Here is a 6,905-nt window from a genome sequence, read left to right as displayed (position 1 = left end):
TCCGTAATGATAAGAATATAGAACAGTACCCCTTCAAGAAGAGTGGGCAAAATCGGACTTTGAGGCTCGTGGAAGTATAAAAAATATATATTTTATTACAAAAATTTACAAAATGTACACTAACAATGGTATAATGGAATTCAACTGATAACAATCACAATACAACCATTCAGAACAAGAGAATAGTGATAGAATCCTATTGAAGTCGCCTACGCGTTTCACCGTGGGGCTTCTTCAGGACGAAATGAACAGGATTATTGCTACTATGTAGCCATGATTTTCACAATCTGTGAATAGTACACATCATATTAGTACAGCATAAAAAATGATAATGATGATATTTACATAAAGGAAAAAATTCCTAAAACATATATCTTTATCAATTGATTAAAACCAGCGAAAAAACACACAAATTTTTGCAATACATATGGGTTACAACATGTGGCTATATCACCTGATACACAGCGGTGGATATAATCATCCAGGAAGATTCCAATGATAGATGAAATATATACCGATGGTAGTAGATAGTACAAAAAATATTTTTAGAGATCGATGATCTGATAAAGAGGGGGAGGAAAAAAGCAATAAGCGCATATTTACGCTAACAATATATGTATATGTGTAAAACCTTAAGCATTATAATATACGCCTATATATATGTCTACATGCGTATATATGTCCATGGAGAAAAAGGAGAAGTAAAGAAAATAAATTGCAAAGTCTTACATCCTATAATATATAATAGGGCAACAAGTAAACCATGTTGATTGGAAACATACCGCAGGTCCAGGCCAAATATGTCAATAATGACATGATCAAATACACATTACAGTCCCCAGGCAAAAGAAGACGTGTCGGGGATAGAGATGCAGGTAACCGAATCCCTATTAAGAGTGGAAAGGCAACACATGGATGCGAAGAAAAAAGGAAGAAGATGAGAGAAGAAATGGGGAGAAAAAATGATAAATAAAATAAATATATTGGAAGTCAACGTCAGGCGGAGACGTATCTAAATATTAGACAATGTCTTTGAACCATTACTTATAGCAAATGCCAGACATAAATACCTTAAAAATCCACTAGGGGACCTAAAGCTGGGGCAAAAGACAGCTCACAGAGGCAAACATAAGGCCATCCATCAATAAAGGAACAGCATCTCCCATATAACAGAGATCGTCTTGCAAACACCTCTGTGGACATATAATAAACAGAGCACCGTTTTCAATAAACATCCAGGGGATATGGAAATGGATTAGGGAGATTATGGGCGGTCAGCAGGTACTTACTGTGTGCATGTAGCGTCCGTGTATGCCCCAGGGTCACAGCCTGTGCTGAGTACACAGCTGATCTGTGCAGCTGGGTTTAAATACACTGGGGAATTGCATGCTGGCTTGATGACATCATCAGCAAGCGCCGTATGAATACATTGTGCTCCCTGAGAGTAGGAGGATCCAAGGGGGGCAACTTTGATCAGAAGGTTCTACAGTGTGAAGCTAAATGGATATATCGGCTCCGAGCCAATTATTTCCCAGGTCTTAATGAAGCCATTAGCTTCAAACCATTTCTAAAGATCTGACCTATATAGCTGGAATGCCTAGTTTGCCAACGGGGTTCCATTCATTGCAAACTCACCCCACAGTCCTTGGAGAAACGGCATTGCACTGTCACGAATACTCGTGTCTGTGTATATGGCTCGTTTGGAATCTTGGGAAACATTCAAAAGTGCAAATGATATATGAGGGAGGGAACTCCATTCATACTATAGGTATAACCCCTCCTTTTTTGGAGTTAATATCTTTGCCTATAGACAAAAGTATACCAAAACTACTCTGATCTAATACCCATCAGGAAGTATGTTTTTTAATTTAGATTATTAAGTATTTTTCTCTTACTGTATAACATTGGCATGTGTGTGGTACATTTGTGTGATCTACGTGGCCCCCAGTACACGGTGGTGGAATCCTGCATCCAGGATGTATAAGCCTACTAAACAATATATAATCTTTTTTTATATCTACCAAATCCATGGAGATATTTTTCTTTCTTTGTTCACTCTTGCTTTTTTATATAGGGGGGTGTAACCCTGGCTCTGCCAGATCGCTATAGCCTATTCTATTTGGAAGGTGCTATTGCTGTGTCTCCTTTTGCGCTTCTTACTTTTCTGTATTACGCCGTTCTAAGGGTCTCTTGTCCCCCTGACGCCATAGTTTTACTGCTTTATTAGCAATGATTCCTTAGAATTGAGTTGCAGGTCCAGGATGGCATATGTATGTTTGTGATTTACCGACACCCTCTTCCAGTCGCAGCTCTGCTACTTTGAATCTACTCTGCCCTCTGCTATGTTGTTGTGGGGCTGATGGGATTGTTTTTGCAAGCATCACTGTGTTAAATAGGGGATGCATTGTTTTTCCAGGCCTTTATTCTTATTATTTGACCAGAAAATGATTTACTGTAGCAGTGGTTTCTTATCACCAGGGTTTTAGGAACACACTACCAAATGGTATTGTGTTGAGCGGTCGTCTCGTTTTTTCAGTGGTTGACCCGTTTTTGGCCATCTGTATGGTGCTGGGACGTGTGGACAGTTCCTTCCTTTTTTGCTGCTGGGACTCAGAATGTCCCTTAATATTTAGCCGCCTGCTGCTTTACCTATACTTCTATGTTACACCCTGACACGCCTCCTTTCACGCCCACAGTGTCTGCCTTGTATCTTTGATACTAACTATACATGCCCTGCCCCCCTGTATACACAGCGATACCCGGCCAATCAGGGATTTGGTGCACTTCCTTGGTGCCTCCCACTTGGGCTGCTGTATTCAGTTCTTACATTCTATCTATATGGCGAGATCTGGCCAATCAGGGCTGGTTCTGGCCTCCTGGTGCCTCCCACTTGGGCTGTCCAATCAAGCCCTTCCTACTCTCAGGGAGCACAATGTATTCATACGGCGCTTGCTGATGATGTCATCAAGCCAGCATGCAATTCCCCAGTGTATTTAAACCCAGCTGCACAGATCAGCTGTGTACTCAGCACAGGCTGTGACCCTGGGGCATACACGGACGCTACATGCACACAGTAAGTACCTGCTGACCGCCCATAATCTCCCTAATCCATTTCCAAATCCCCTGGATGTTTATTGAAAACGGTGCTCTGTTTATTATATGTCCACAGAGGTGTTTGCAAGACGATCTCTGTTATATGGGAGATGCTGTTCCTTTATTGATGGATGGCCTTATGTTTGCCTCTGTGAGCTGTCTTTTGCCCCAGCTATAGGTCCCCTAGTGGATTTTTAAGGTATTTATGTCTGGCATTTGCTATATGTAATGGTTCAAAGACATTGTCTAATATTTAGATACGTCTCCGCCTGACGTTGACTTCCAATATATTTATTTTATTTATCATTTTTTCTCCCCCTTTCTTCTCTCATATTCTTCCTTTTTTCTTCGCATCCATGTGTTGCCTTTCCACTCTTAATAGGGATTCGGTTACCTGCATCTCTATCCCCGACACGTCTTCTTTTGCCTGGGGACTGTAATGTGTATTTGATCATGTCATTATTGACATATTTGGCCTGGACCTGCGGTATGTTTCCAATCAACATGGTTTACTTGTTGCCCTATTACATATTATAGGATGTAAGACTTTGCAATTTATTTTCTTTACTTCTCTTTTTTCTCCATGGACATATATACGCATGTAGACATATACATAGGCGTATATTATAATGCTTAAGGTTTTACACATATACATATATTGTTAGCGTAAATATGCGCTTATTGCTTTTTTCCTCCCCCTCTTTATCAGATCATCAATCTCTAAACATATTTTTTGTACTATCTACTACCATCGGTATATATTTCATCTATCATTGGAATCTTCCTGGATGATTATATCCACCGCTGTGTATCAGGTGATATAGCCACATGTTGTAACCCATATGTATTGCAAAAATGTGTGTGTTTTTTCGCTGGTTTTAATCAATTGATAAAGATATATGTTTTAGGAATTTTTTCCTTTATGTAAATATCATCATTATCATTTTTTATGCTGTACTAATATGATGTGTACTATTCATAGATTGTGAAAATCATGGCTACATAGTAGCAATAATCCTGTTCATTTCGTCCTGAAGAAGCCCCACGGTGAAACGCGTAGGCGACTTCAATAGGATTCTTTCACTATTCTCTTGTTCTGAATGGTTGTATTGTGATTGTTATCAGTTGCATTCCATTATACCATTGTTAGTGTACATTTTGTAAATTTATGTAATAAAATATATATTTTTTATACTTCCACGAGCCTCAAAGTCCGATTTTGCCCACTCTTCTTGAAGGGGTACTGTTCTATATTCTCATAATTTGATATACTAAAGATGTCTAAGTATAATGTATTTTACAGAAGATGTATTGTGTCCAATCATCTCTCTACACCTTTTGATATGGAGGTAATTTCTATCTAATTAATAGTTATTTTCTTATACATTTGTATAAATGCTCATATAAATATAGCTTAATCATAGCAGGGAGTATAAAATGTGAATAGATTTTGGTACTTGCAGTTCAAACTTAGGTTAAAAAAAAAAGAGAAAGCCAGACTCAGAGTGCATTGTTCTAAATAGTTTTGCTAAGGTACTTATGAAAGCTTTAAAAAATACCTTGCTAATTGGTTTTATGACCTAGGCCTTTGCCTTGCCAAAACATGATGTAACAGAAATGGGATAGGCTTTAACCACTTGCTTACTGGGCACATAAACCCCCTTCGTGCCCAGGCGAAATTTCAGCTTCCGGCACTGCGTCGCTTTAACTGACATTTGCACGGTCGTGCGACGTGGCTCCCAAACAAAATTGACGTCCTTTTTTCCCCACAAACAGAGCTTTATTTTGGTGGTATTTGATCACCTCTGCGGTTTTTATTTTTTGCGCTATAAACAAAAAAAGAGTGACAATTTAAAAAAATATATATATTTGCTATAATAAATATCCCAATTTAAAAAAAAAAAAAACTATTTTTTTTCTCAGTTAAGGCCGATACGTATTTTTCAACGTATTTTTGTAAAAAATAAAAAAATCGCAATAAGTGACTGGTTTGCGCAAAAGTTATAGTGCCTACAAAATGGGGAACAGAATTATTATTTTTTTTTTTATTATTATTTTTTTTACTAGTAATGGCAGCGATCTGCGATTTTTATTGGGACTGTGATATTGCGGCGGATGTATCGGACACTTTTGACACAAATTTGGGACCATTCACATTTATACAGCGATCAGTGCTATAAAAATGCACTAATTACTGTATAAATGTGACTGGCAGGGAAGGGGTTAACACTAGGGGGTGAGGAAGGGGTTAAATGTGTATCCTGGGTGTGTTCTAACTGTGTGGGGGGAGGGGGTGACTGGGGGAGGTGACCAATGCTGTGTCCCTATGTACAAGGGACACAGATCAGTCTCCTCTCCTCTGACAGCACATGGAGCTCTGTGTTTACACACAGAGCTCCACGTCCCTGCTGTGTTACCGACGATCGCGTGTACCCGGCGGACATCGCGGCCGCCAGGTACACGCATCGGCTTCCCAGTGTTCAAGCTAACTAATGCTGATGTTATGTACAATTATTGCAACGCTCATTAGCAGGCCTGACACAGGCCTGACACTGGGCTAACCAGAATATATTATTATGACTACTTTTTGTCAAAAACTGAACTGTTTAACTTTACAATATGATTGTAAAAGTTAACTTGTGCACAACAGCAACACTCCAACCTGCAGCAGCTCACAGCTGAAGCCAGTTTGGAGTTGTTTGCCCCTACTAGTAGCATAAGTTTATATAACGAATGGTGCTGCACTGCTTAAATTGTGCAAAGAATCGCTGTAAATATTGTGCAAAACCAAATACTAAATATATGCAAACAATCGTTGTAACTGTACAGTAGTGTCAAACAAGCAATTATAAATTGTGCTACCAATAAATAATTAATAAATCACTTTGAGTGATATTAAACCGTGCAAGTCAAACCATACATGTGCTATATGATAAAAGACAGAGAAAATAAAATAAGCACAATCTTTAGTGTGTCTCCAAATTTCAAGAGTCTATTAAAGTGGATGTAAACCCACTCTCATCATTTCTAAACTATTGCCATGGTGCTGATCTAAGGATATAGATGCCTCCTGCATGTATACTTACCTGTCAAATGTCTCCCCTCACCGGCTGATTTACGCTACGCCGCCGCAACTTACAGAGCAAGTGCTTTGTGAATACTGCACTTGCCCGTCTAAGTTGTGGAGGCGTAGCGTAAATAGGATACGCTACGCCCGCACAAAATTACGTCCCCCTACCTGAATCTAGCCCAATGTGTTTTCATTGCAGTTTATATACTGTGGGTGGAGATTGGTTTATCATACATGCAGAGGTCTTGAGGTTTGAGTTATGTGTGGAGCTGCCCTGCAGGGGATCGTACTCTTGAAATAATGATGAGAGCTTCTGCAGCAAGGAGCGGGAATACGGCCTGGCTGAGCCACACCCAAATGGGAAGCTTCCTAAGTGAAGATAGCATAGTCCCAACACTTTCCTTACTCCTCAGGAACCTTTTGCTGTTGATATGCACTATCCCTGCCAGATGAAGAACCTGTCCCTACACTATCCACTCACACAAAGCACACCAAATCTGGGAGCCAGAGTCTTTAAAGTGGATGTAAACCTGAAAATGTTATTTTTATTTTTTTGATGTCACAATGTACAGTATAAGATTTCCTTTCATCTGTGCCCAGTCTTGCCACACATAGTTAATCCAGCTCTGTGCAATCCTTTTTTATCGTTCAGTGAAATAAAACAGACTTACAGAGAAAAACCTTAGTCCGTTCCGCCCCCTTGCTGTGAGTGACAGGTTATTTACATAACTCATGCACTAGC

At 39.5% G+C, this 6,905-nt stretch overlaps 2 long non-coding RNA genes across 2 annotated transcripts; one reads left to right on the top strand and one right to left on the bottom strand.

The window, feature by feature from the left end:
• Positions 1 to 775: 775 nt before the first annotated feature.
• Positions 776 to 1,403, bottom strand: LOC120935431. Its single transcript, XR_005748481.1, has 3 exons — positions 1,290 to 1,403; positions 1,071 to 1,193; positions 776 to 887 (listed from the first exon to the last, which is right to left on the bottom strand). It is a non-coding gene; the product is annotated as an uncharacterized LOC120935431 (long non-coding RNA).
• A 1,503-nt stretch (positions 1,404 to 2,906) lies between these two features.
• LOC120935430 lies at positions 2,907 to 3,587 on the top strand. The gene is made up of 3 exons (XR_005748480.1): positions 2,907 to 3,073; positions 3,170 to 3,292; positions 3,476 to 3,587. It is a non-coding gene; the product is annotated as an uncharacterized LOC120935430 (long non-coding RNA).
• The last annotated feature ends 3,318 nt before the right edge of the window (positions 3,588 to 6,905 follow it).

This window comes from Rana temporaria, chromosome 4 (genome assembly GCF_905171775.1).
Source record: "Rana temporaria chromosome 4, aRanTem1.1, whole genome shotgun sequence".
Classification (NCBI taxonomy): Eukaryota; Metazoa; Chordata; class Amphibia; order Anura; family Ranidae; genus Rana; species Rana temporaria.
This window is presented reverse-complemented; position numbering and strand designations above follow the sequence as displayed.